At 51.6% G+C, this 11,778-nt stretch overlaps 1 non-coding gene across 1 annotated transcript; it reads right to left on the bottom strand.

Annotated features, from left to right (window-relative positions):
* Positions 1-9,870: 9,870 nt before the first annotated feature.
* On the bottom strand, positions 9,871-10,062 carry LOC135881997 (U2 spliceosomal RNA). The gene has a single exon (XR_010561555.1). It is a non-coding gene; the product is annotated as a U2 spliceosomal RNA (small nuclear RNA).
* Positions 10,063-11,778: the final 1,716 nt, after the last annotated feature.

Raw genomic sequence — 11,778 nt, 5'->3', positions numbered from 1 at the left:
TTTGCAGAGACTGTGGCCTGCATTTCCCACTCTCAGAAAGCCAGGCTGGAGAAACCGTCCAGTGTGAAAGGTGTCTGCTGGTGGATTCTCTCAAGAAGCACGTAGGAGAAGGAGAAACCATGTACCCCCAAGGCTAGAAGGATCTCAGGCACCAGTCCAAGGAGGAAACGTATGGTAGTGGTGGTTGGTGACTCTCTTCAGAGGGGGACAGAGGCACCCATCTGTCAGCCTGAAATGGCATCCCAGAAGGTATGCTGCCTGCCAGGGGCCCGTGTCCAAGACATTCGGAGGGATTCTCGAGGATCATCCAGCCCTCTGACTATTACCCAATGCTCCTCATCCATGTGGGCAGTAACAATACTGTGAGGTATGATCCTGAGCAGATCAGAAATGACTACAGAGATCTGGGAGTAAGTGTGAAGGAGTTGGGGGCATAGGAGGTGGTCTCTTTGATCCTTCCAGTCAAAGGTAGGGGCCCAAGCAGAGAGATGCATCCTGGAGGTGAATGCTTAGCTGTGAGGATTGTGTCACCAGGAGGACTTTGGCTTCCTTGACCATGGGATGCTGTTCCAGGAAGAAGGACTGCTGAGCAGAGATAGGGTTCACCTACTGAGGAAGGGAAAGAGCATATGTGGATACAGATTGGCTAACCTAGTGAGGAGGACTTCAAACTAGGTTCAATGGGGGAAGGTGACAAAAGCCCACAGGTAAGTCAAAAACATGGAGACATGGGAGAAGGGTCAGTATCTGGGGGCAGCAGGGACCGTTATAGCAGGGATAAGGGAGAGACAAGAGAGAACACGGGGGAAGGGGTAGGGAAATCAAATCGGTATCTGAGGTGTCTGTATACTAATACGAGAAATACATGGAATAAGCAGAAAGAACTTGAAATGCTAGTTAACAAAACACAATTATGACATAGCTGGCATCACAGAGACTTGGTGGGCTAATATTCATAACTGGAATATTGGTATAGAAGGGTATAGCTTGCTCAGGATGGACAGGCAGGGAAGAAAGGGAGGAGGTGTTGCCTTATATATTAAAAATATATACACTTGGACTGAGGAAATAGGAGACAGACTTGTTGAAAGTCTCTGGATAAGGATAAAAGGAGTAAAAAATAAGGGTGATGTCATGGTAGGGGTATACTACAGACCACCTAACCAGGAAGAAGAGGTGGATGAGGTTTAAAACAAACAAACAAACAAACAAACAAACAAACAAACAAACAAACAAACAAACCACAACAAAATCATCCAAAGCACAGTACTTGGTGGTGATGGGGGACTTCAACTACCGAGACATCTGTTGGGAAAATATAGCAGAGCACAGATTATCCAAAAAGTTCTTGGAATGTATTGGAGACATTTTTTTATTTCAGAAGGTGGAGAAAGCTACTCCTTCTAATTAAGCCTCAACTGGAGTATTGTGTCCAGTCCAGTACCAGTACCATTTAGGGAAGATATGGACAAATTACAGAAAGTCCAGGGAAGAGCAACAAAAATGATTAACGGTCTAGAAAACATGACCTACGCGAGAAGATTGAAAAAATTGTCTGGAAAAGAGAAGACTGAGAGGAGACATGATAACAGTTTTCAAGTACATAAAAGGTTGTTACAAGGAGGAGTGAGAAAAATTGTTCTCCTTAACCTCTGAGGATAGGACAAGAAGCAATGGGCTTAAATTGCATCGAGGACAGCTTAGCATGGACATTAGGCAAAACTTCCTGTCAGGGTGGTTAGGCACTGGAATAAATTGCCTAGCGAGGTTGTGGAATCTCCACTATTGGAGATTTTAAAGAGCAGGTTAGACAAACATCGCTCAGGGATGGTCTAGACCAGGGGTTCTCAAACTGGGGGTTGGGACCCCTCAGGGGGTTGTGAGGTTATTACAATGGCGGCCGTGAGCTGTCAGCCTCCACCCCAGACCCCGCTTTGCCTCCAGCATTTATAATGGTGTTAAATATATTAAAAAGTGGTTTTAATTTGGGGGGGGGGGAGGTGGGGAAGGGTCACACTCAGAGGCTTGCTATGTGAAAGGGGTCACCAGTACAAAAGTTTGAGAACCACTCATCTAGACAATACATAGTCCTGCCAGGAATGCCAGGAAATGGATTAGATGACCTCTCAAAGTCCCTTCCCATCCTATGATTCAGCCTCCTGAAGAGTGAGCCAAAGCAAAAATGACTGGACAAGGAGTCATTATGTTCAGAAGTAGACAAAGCACTGTAGGCCAGGAACAATTGGGGGCTTCTGCATGGTGTAACTGGGAATAATTATTTATCTCCCTCTTTCATTTTTGTGCCTGCAAGGATTTAGCACAAGGTCTCATCCAGCACCAGCACCTCAGCTATGAAGTACCTGTGTGTGCAGACACATGGATACGCACATAGGTCAGGATATTCAGTTCTATCACTGAACATCAGAGGGGATTAGTGAGTACAAGATGCTAGTGTTTCCATGCCTCATTTTATTCTGGTCACCCTGGTTACATTTTTGAAGTGAATATTTCAATTGGGCAGTTAGCCTGTATGGAAAATGTGACTAGCACTGTACAGATCAACCAGCAAGGGTAAGCAAAATGTCCAGCTATTACCCACCTCCTTTCAAAACAGAATATTCACACAGCATCTGGCAGAACAAGGGCCTGCAACCTGCTGCCCCCAAGCCACTAATCCAGCAGTCAATCTACTTGAGGAAAATTAACATTAAAGAGGAGAAGAACTTTAGCAATAATAAAACCCAGTTTAAGTCAAGCAGCATGTGAATTACCTGTAAGTGTATTACATTGTCACAGGGTACACCACTCCCTGCTACTCTGGCACCTACTCGTGGTCACTCTGGGGTAGTTCCCCCCCCCCCCCCCTCCAGGGTATAGTCCATCAGTAGTTCTAGGCAGTCTTCCCATTCACTGCCTCAGTTCTATGCCACACCCTCAGTGGCTGGTAGGGGAACCCAGGCCCACCTTCTTCTCTGGGTTCCAGTCCAGGGACCCTCAGCTCAGCAGTTCTGGGCTCTACCCTCTCAGCTCCTTCCCTGAACTGCTTCGTGGTCTCCACCCACTCCCACACCCCACCGCTTTCTCTGGTAGTACCAGCAGCACCAAACCAACTCCCTCTTCTCAGGGCCAGGGAGAGACTGCAGCTACAGAGAGGGCTGTGCTGAGTGGCCGGGCTGAAGTGCTGCTGCGGCGTAGCTGCAGCGGTTCTATGTAAAGATCGGTGAGGCCGGACCTGACTCCGGTGTGACTTGAGGGGCTCAGAATTGGCTCTGTTTTCCTTCAGATGTGAAGGCGAATAAGGAAATAAACCCTGTTACCCGATCACAGACAGATCCTGGGTTGTCTGTAATCCTGGGACTGGCATAAGGAATCCAGGTAAATCTCAATCAGCCTAGGTACTTCTCTGGCCCCCATCACTGCAGTCTCTGTGCACCTCGTAATTATTAAGGGATTCTACCCATGCAATGCGTGTAAAGTAGGGAAGTGTTATTCTTAGTTGATAGGGGGCCTGGGAAATTAAATGACTAGCCCAGGGTCACCTAGGGAAATTGGCCCAGATTCTTAAGAAGGTATTTAGGCACTTAACTCCCATTGAAATCAGTGGGAGTTAAGCATCTAAATACCTTTGAGGTCAGATCTGGGCCTTTGTGGTTGAGTTAGGAATAGAACCCATGACTTCCCAGGCTCAGTTCAGTATCCTACCTACTAGACAGTCCTTTTCTCTTACTTAAAATGAAGCCAGCAGTTACACCAGGGCCTTCCCACTAACTTTTATATATGTGCATATTTTTTCAGTTGGGTTTCTCCCTATGGCTGAGGTAATTCAGTCTTTGGCAGCAGGGGAGTAGAGGCAGGAGCTCTGAAAGATGGTGAGTCCCCACAGAGTTGTGTGGAAAGGGGGAATATTCTGGCTGTAGCTGGTGGGATGTGTATATTGTTTGTTAAGCTCATGTGTGTCTGTTTCATTTATGGCTAATTTTACCCCTTCTTTTGGGTGATTTAGGTTTCCTTTTTGGGGGGAGGGGTGGGCAGAGAGAAGTGTGCCAAGAATAAATGGTTAGTGCCAACAGTGTATTTCGTGTGAGTCACATTAGCAAAAGTAAACAAGAGTAAGGCCAGGTGTACACTACAGACTTATATTGGTATAACTGTGTCGCTCAGGGATGTGAAAAATCTGCTACAGCCCTGCCACTAAAAGGCGCACAGTTTAGCTGCTAAAATAACAGGAGTACTTGTGGCACCTTAGAGACTAACAAATTTATTAGAGCATAAGCTTTCGTGGGCTACAACCCACTTCTTCGGATGCATATGAGAGAGAGCTCTCCTGCAGACAAAACAGTTCCACCCCCAAGGAGCAGCAGCAGCTGCTGTTCACACAGGCGCTTTTCATAGTTAAACTTTTGTTTTTCCGGGAGTGTGTGTGTGTTATTGTTGTTGTTTGTTTTTTAACACCCCTGAAAGACAAGTTCCAGTGTAAACAAAACCTCAGAGTTTCACTGCTTGCTAAGTACTAGGTGAAATAGATTGTTTAGCATAGTTAACACACTTCAAGGGACCATTCAAAGTGAAGTGGCCTGTTAACACTCCTCCAGTCACAGGGAAGAAAGTAAAGGGGCGGAGGAGAAAGCAGTTGGGGGAGGTTGTTAGTGGTTTACAGATTGTTGTAAATAAACCATAAACCCAGTATCTTTATTCAGTCCAGGATTTTTAGTGTCTAGTAAAGTTATGAATTTAAACTCCCAGGCCCATCTTTTTGAAAGTGTTGTGCAGGTTTCCTTTGAGGGCAAGGGCTGATAGATCACATACAAGAGTGCTCACCCACAGATGATGTGGTGGCCTTATCTTATCATTTTCCTGTTCATTTGTGAGCATAGTGATTCTCTGGTTTCACCCACATAGTTGTTATTGGGGCATTTAGTGCACTGGATGAAGTAAACCATGTGGTGTGATTGGCATGTGTAGGACCCATGGATCTTGAAAGGTGTGTTGATCATTGTAGCAGTGGATATGTGTCTGCAGGTTTTGCATTGGTTGTTCTGGCAGGGTCTGGTGCCACTGTGAGTTGGTGTGCAGTGGCATAGCCAGGTTCTAGGTGCAGGGGGAGCAAACATAAAAAAGGCGCCCCCCTTGGCTCCTCCTCTGGCCACGCCCCCCTTGGCTCCTCCTCTGGCCGCTCTGCACCCCCCCCCCCCTTGGCTGGCTCCTTCGGCCGCGCTGCGCCCCCCCTCGGAGGGGCTCGGTCCGGGGGGCGGGGGCCTGGCGCAGTGCGTCCCGGCCCGGCCGAGGAAGTTTTTAGGGTGTGGTCGGGGGGGGGGGGAGAAGGGGCGAGAAAGTTTCACGCGCCTCCGGGTGGATCTCACCAGCTGCCGAGCGACCTCGGAGGAAGCCATGACACCGCGCCGGGCAGCCGCCACGGGAGGGGGAGGGGAGAGGTGCGCGGGAAGCTCCAGGCGGTTGGAATGTAACCGGCAGCTCAGGGCCGGCTCCAGGGTTTTGGCCGCCCCAAGCAGCCAAACAACAACAACAACAACAAAAAGCCGTGATGGCGATCGCGATCTGCGGCGGCAATTCGGCGGGAGGTCCTTCGCTCCAAGCAGGAGTGAGGGACCGTCCACCGAATTGCCGCCAAACAGCTGGATGTGCCGCCGCTCTCTGAAGTGGCCGCCCCAAGCACCTGCTTGGTAAGCTGGTGCCTGGAGCCGGCCCTGCGGCAGCTAGAGGGTCCGCACGGGGGTGCAGGGCCAAGCAAACGGGCGAGGAGGGGCGTGGTGTAGGGGAGTGGGGTCACGGGGGCAGCCCGAAGGGCGGGGCCACGCTGTAACCGCTTCGCACCCCTGCCCCGGGGCGATCCCCGCACGCGGCGGGCTGGAGTCTCGGATGTGACGTGAGCAGGGAGTGGATGGTCGGTCCCTACCCTAACCCCCACTCTCCTGCCTGTATAATGGGCCGCGAGCCGCTGCCGGGAGATGCTGCTGCTGCCGCATTAGCAAGGGGTGGGGAGCGCTCGGCCGCCGAGCCCTGAGCCGCCGCAGGCGATGTTGGGGCCGTGCTGAGCATGGGGCGTGATGGCTGAGGAGCCGGCCCCCTCGCTCCGGCCGTGCCCGCGGCCCCCCCCCAATGGCTCCTCCGGCCGTGCTGCCCCCCTTTGCCTGCAGGAGCCCAGCGCTGGCCCGGCAGGCCAAGCTTCAGAGCAGAGCATGGGCCCCGCCTGCTGGTGCCATGGTAACCCCTAACTAAGGCGCCGCTTTTGGAAAATGTGCTGAGGGGAAGCGGCTGCTTCCCCTGCACCCCCTCCCCCCCAGCTACGCTACTGTTGGTGTGTCCTGGTCTGTGGGGGGCTTGCTTCTGATGATGAGCTTGGAGAGATTAGGGGTTGTTTCTGAAGGCCAGAAGTGGGGATTCAGGAAAGATTTCTTTCAGGATGGGGTTCCTATCAAGTATGCATTTTAGTTGTTTGATACCCCATATGGGTTGCAGTGTAGGGTAGTAGGTGACAACTAAGGGTGTGCGGTCGGTGGGGGTTTTATTTCTGTATTGAAGCACGTTTCCTTGGTGTATTTGAAGGTACGTCTATACTTACCCGCTGGTTCGGCGGCAAGCAATCGATCTTCTGGTATCGATTTATCGCGTCTTGTCTAGACGCGATAAATCGATCCCGGAAGTGCTTGCTGTCGACGCTGGTAATCCTGCTCTGCGAGAGGAGTAGGCAGAGTCGACAGGTGAGCCTGCCTGCCGCGTGTGGACCCGCGGTAAGTACCTTGTAGTTCGAACTAAGATACTTCGACTTCAGCTACGTTATTCACGTAGCTGAAGTTGCGTATCTTAGTTCGAACTGGGGGCTTAGTGTGGACCAGCCCTGAGTGTCCCATTCCATAATGCAATCTACTTCTCTAGTGGGTGTCCCCCTTTGGCGAAGGCGGTTTTGAGTGTGTTAAGGTGCCTGTCCCGGACTTTCTCCTCCTAGCGTATTCTGTGGTATCTGAGTGCCTTCCTCTCTCTACCCTTGGTTGCGGTGGAGCTCTGGCGCAACCTGCTGGTTGTGATTTCACAGCTTGGTGGAAAAACAAATAACTGCAAGGGAGGGGGAAGCAACTCTCTCACTGAGCCCTGGTCTACGCTACCAACTTATGTTGGTATAAAATGCATTCCCTGAGCGACACATTATATCGATCTAGCCCCCCGGCTAGACTGGTTTCTCCTATGGACATAGCTACTGCCTCTCGGGGAGGGGCAGCACCTACGCTGATGGGAGAAGATCTTTCAGTGGCATAGGTAGTGTCTTCACTAAATGCTGCAGCGCTGTAAGTGTGAGCACCTGCCTGGGATAAATCAATCGCCACAAAACAGCCTTTCACAGAAGAAACAACGAGGAGTCCTTGTGGCACTTTAGAGACTAACACATTTATTTGGGCATAAGCTTTCATGGGCTATAATCCACTTCATCAGATGCATGGAGTAAAAAATACAGTAGGCAGGTATAAATATACAGCACATGAAAAGATGGGAGTTGCCTTACCGGGTGGGGGGTGTCAGTGCTAACGAGGCCAATTCAATCAGGGTGGATGTGGCCCATCCCCAACAGTTGACAAGCAGGTGTGAATATCAACAGAGGGGAAATTACTTTTTGTAGTGACCCAGCCACTCCCAGGCTTTATTCAGGCCTAATTTGATGGTGTAAAGTTTGCAAATTAATTGCAGCTCTGCAGTTTCTCGTTGACGCCTCGTTGTTTTTGTTGCTTCAGACTAACACGGCTACCCCTCTGAAACCTTTCACAGAAGAGTAACACTGAGCACTTCACAGCTGTAAAGCGTGTTGCAAACACTGCATAATGTACACTCCTCACAAAGCTCCTTGGAGAGGAGGTAAATAGCTTAATCTTCACTCTGCAAGAGGAATTTGAAACGGGCAGCCACCTGAAGTGTCCTGTCTAGGGTGACCAGATGTCCCGATTTTATAGGGACAGTCCCGATTTTTGGGTCTTTTTCTCATATAGGCTCCTATTACCCCCAACCCCCGTCCCGATTTTTCACACTTGCTGTCTGGTCACCCTAGTCCTGTCCCAAGCCACATTGCAAGAACCAGAAGTTAAATATTAGTGTTTTGAACTTGTATTACAGAGGATTGGGGCCCCTGTGTGCTGGGTGCAGTACGACACTTGGTGGCTTTGCTTGAGCTTACAAACCAAAATACACAGACCATCTGTTGGGTGGTGTAGTGAGTCGGTGTGGCTCCCTTCCTGCCCAGAAGAGGGAGCACCCTTGCAGGCACCCGAGTGGGCAGAGCCACCGCCGCCTGTTCCCGCCCCCCGGTAGTCAAGGGGCGGGACAGGAAGTATAAAGGCCGGCTGCCGGAACTCAGTCAGACCCCGGCCACCGCAGGGAGCAGACGTGCGGCCGGGAGCTCCCGGCCGGGATACCTCTGAGGCCCGAGGCCGTTGCCCTAGCTGGCCGGAGCTGCCCCGAGCCAACTACGAGGAGGAGCCGCCGGAGCCCGTCCGCTCCCGTCGTTGGGAGGAGCCCTTGGAACTCCCCCCACACCCAACCCGAAGGCGAGGCCGCACCAGAACCCCTCCACCCCTGCTGTTACCCAGAGGAGCCGCCCAAGTGCAATTGGCCGGATTTCCCCACGGAGCTGCCGGACCTGCCACCAAGCCCTGGCCGAGAGGAGCCCATGCTGGTGGACTGGACCAGGCCCGGTGCCATGGACGAGGTAGGCCCTGAGGGGGATCCTGGAAGTAGCCCGGGGGTAGCCGACCCCGGTCAGGCTGCAGACGCATGTGAGCCAATGTCAGTGTGTTTCAGTCAGGATACCCCACTGACCGGCAGCGGCAGTAACCGCTGCTAGGGCCCCGGGCTGGAACGCAGTGGAGTGGGTGGGCCTGCGTTCCCCCCGCCACCCCCGCTCACGGGTGGCAGGCTTCCCCCTCACCCAACGCTCTGGTGTCGGAGCCAGGGCTTACCCCAAGTGAGTGTTGCTCTGCCCCTGCACAAGGGGGCCTGAGCTCCCTAACTGTGTATCTGCTCAGCCCCTGCATCCAAGGGCCTGAGCTGTGACTGTATGTGCCCCGCCCTGATCCAGGGCCTGGGCCTTCCTGGTTGTTGGTCTGCTCAGCCCCTGCATCCCAGGGCCTGAGCTGTGACTGTTTGTGCCCCGCCCTGATCCAGGGCCTGGGCCTTCCCTACCTGATTGTTTGCTCAGCCCCTGCATCAAAAGGACCTGAGCTCCCTGAACTGCTTGTCTGCCCAGCCCCTGCACCAGAGGACCTGGGCTCCTTAACTGCTTGTCTGCCCAGCCCCTGCACCAGAGGACCTGGGCTCCTTAACTGCTTGTCTGCCCAGCCCCTGCACCAGAGGGCCTGGGCTCCTTAACTGCTTGTCTGCCCAGCCCCTGCACCAGAGGGCCTGAGCCCTGAACTATCTGTTGTTTGCTCAGCCCCTGCACCAGAGGGCCTGAGTCCTGAACTAACTGGTTGTTTGTTCCACCAGTAGTGAGTCGGTGTGGCTCCCCTCCTGCCCAGGAGGGTCGAGCCCCGGCACGAACCTTCTACAGGTGGGGAGAAGAATACAACCTGTCTGTATAATTAATGCAGTTATTTATATACACGTGAGCTTCAATATTATACAAAATAAGTATCCCTGATAGATCTCCTCCTGTTAAAAGTACTCACACCCAGGTTTTTAAATAATTCTCTAGTAACACAAAAAGCTCACATCTATAGACTCACAAAATTACAACAGAAACTTAAAGCAACAATTCTTAATAAATAAACCAAAATATTGAATACTTGAGAATAAAACTGTTATAAAGACCAGTTTAAAAGAAAAAGAGTTCAACTGATTCTATTTTTGAACCACAATAGTCTCCCAAAGCGGAGGTGCACCATTCCCGGAGGTACTGCAATACCAGGTTGATGCATGGAGTGGATGGAGCAAGCTCCTATTCCATCCCCCTGTTCCAAAAATCCATTTAATATATAGTCCTCAGATAGAGGACATATCAGATATTAAACTGATAAGAACAGATTTAATTTTTTTTATTAAAGTTAATGTTTAAAATGAAATATACACGAGTTAAGAGGCAAGGTACTGTACATCTGGGTCAGGCTTGGGTTATGGGGGGTTACAGGTATCATTTGCAAGGATGAAAAGATACATACATATCGCATAACCTGCATAGACCCAGATTGGGGTGCAAGGGTTTTTAAAGTGTCAGTGGATAGGTGGGCTCGGGTATGCCACCCATGGAATGTATAAGGAGTCCAAGTCCGTATCGGTGTAGCGGATAAGTACATGGGTGGGGTTCATCCCTGGTCTGTCAGGGAAGGAAGTAGGTTATTTCCCTGGTCAGCGGTCTGTTACTCAATGTGGTATTGACGGTGTCCTGCGATGTGTTCCGTATAAATGTCTCTGGACCACCTGATAGTGTCGGACACCATGAGCTGTCTCATGAGCCGGGCGTAGTGTCGACCGACTCCGCACGCTCTCAGAACCGGCTTGTTGTGGGGGTCCCACGAGCCCAGGGCTCCCACGATCAGGGTGTGTATCTGGACCTCGTAGCCCTGGTCTCTCAGGGTCTCAGCCAGCGGGGTGTACTTCAATGCCTTCCGTGCTCGGGCCTCGTGGAGGGCTGGTGACCAGTTTTCAAAAGGCACCGTGACATCTACGATGAGGACCTTCTTCTTTTCTGCGTCTGTCATGACGATGTCGGGTCGCAGTCTGCTGTCTGTCCCGGGGATTGCGGAGTCGAGGGTGATCTTCCCCAGGGACGGCGGGATGGCTTTCACCAGCCTGTTCTGGATGGCATTGTGGCGGTACTACCAGGCTCCGGAGTGCTGTTTGCATCCACACAGGATGTGGGGGAGGGTCTCGTTTGCATAGCTGCACTTCCTGCAGCGCTTGTCTCGGTTGCCGTGGCGGATGGCTCCGTTGAGGGGAACGCAGTTGAGTTGGGCCCTGTGGACAAACCGCCAGTCAGCGAACCTGGTGAAGCTGCCCCCGGGGAGGAAGTGGTTGCTGGCGTCCCACTTGCTGGACACCTCGAACACCTTGCCCTGGTCCGGCTTCCGCTTGAGGTTCTCGGCCTAGTGGTAGCGGATGGTGTCCTTCAGGGTCTTTTCCAGCATAGCTCTGGCGGTCGGGGTGACGATGGTGTGGTCCGGGGTCTTTAAGCATGGTACCAGTATTCCCAGCTCCTGGCGCTCCTCGCACCACTTCCAGCAGCAGCCGATCCTCTTACCCAGGCGTCTCGAGGCGTTGCGGGCACGGGACCAGAGAGGATAGGTCTCCCCCCTCTCTCCCAAACTCAGCCTCCAGGGAGCCTGTCATAACTATAAAGGGAAGGGTAACAGCTCTCCTGTGTACAGTACTAAAATCCCTCCTGGTTAGAGACTCCAAAATCCTTTTACCTGTAAAGGGTTAAGAAGCTCGGGTAACCTGGCTGACACCTGACCCAAAGGACCAATAAGGGGACAAGATACTTTCAAATCTTGGGGGGGGGGGGGGGAAGGCTTTTGTGTGTGCTCTTTGTTTTAAGGGGTTGTTCGCTCTTGGGACTGAGAGGGACCAGACATCAATCCAGGTTCTCCCCATCTTTCTAAACAAGTCTCTCTTATTTTCAAAATTGTAAGTAAAAGCCAGGCAAGGCGTCTTAGATTTACTTTGTTTTCTCAACTTGTAAATGTACCTTTTACTAGAGTGTTTATCTTTGTTTGCTATACTTTGAACCTAAGACAGAGGGGGGTCCTTTGAGCTCTTTAAGTTTGATTACCCTGTAAAGTT

Source organism: Emys orbicularis, chromosome 7 (genome assembly GCF_028017835.1).
Source record: "Emys orbicularis isolate rEmyOrb1 chromosome 7, rEmyOrb1.hap1, whole genome shotgun sequence".
Taxonomy (NCBI): Eukaryota; Metazoa; Chordata; order Testudines; family Emydidae; genus Emys; species Emys orbicularis.
This window is presented reverse-complemented; position numbering and strand designations above follow the sequence as displayed.